Here is a 239-nt window from a genome sequence, read left to right on the forward strand (position 1 = left end):
GATGGCAATTTAAGAAACAATAGACTCAACTCGCGCTGCCGGCTTTGCTACTTCAAGTGTCATTTTCCACAACCAGGCAAGTTTGTCCTCTCTCTCTCTCTCTTTTTTTTTTTCCTCCTTCTCTCCCAACCAAAGATGTTTCTTTCCTTTCAGCGTGTATAGATGAGGAGGACGCTGGTTGCCGTAGACAGATACACCAGAAAGGGAGAGTAGGGTGGGGGGAAGGGGGAGGGGGTAGG

This window comes from Bison bison, unplaced genomic scaffold (genome assembly GCF_000754665.1).
Source record: "Bison bison bison isolate TAMUID 2011002044 unplaced genomic scaffold, Bison_UMD1.0 scf7180017864363, whole genome shotgun sequence".
Taxonomy (NCBI): Eukaryota; Metazoa; Chordata; class Mammalia; order Artiodactyla; family Bovidae; genus Bison; species Bison bison.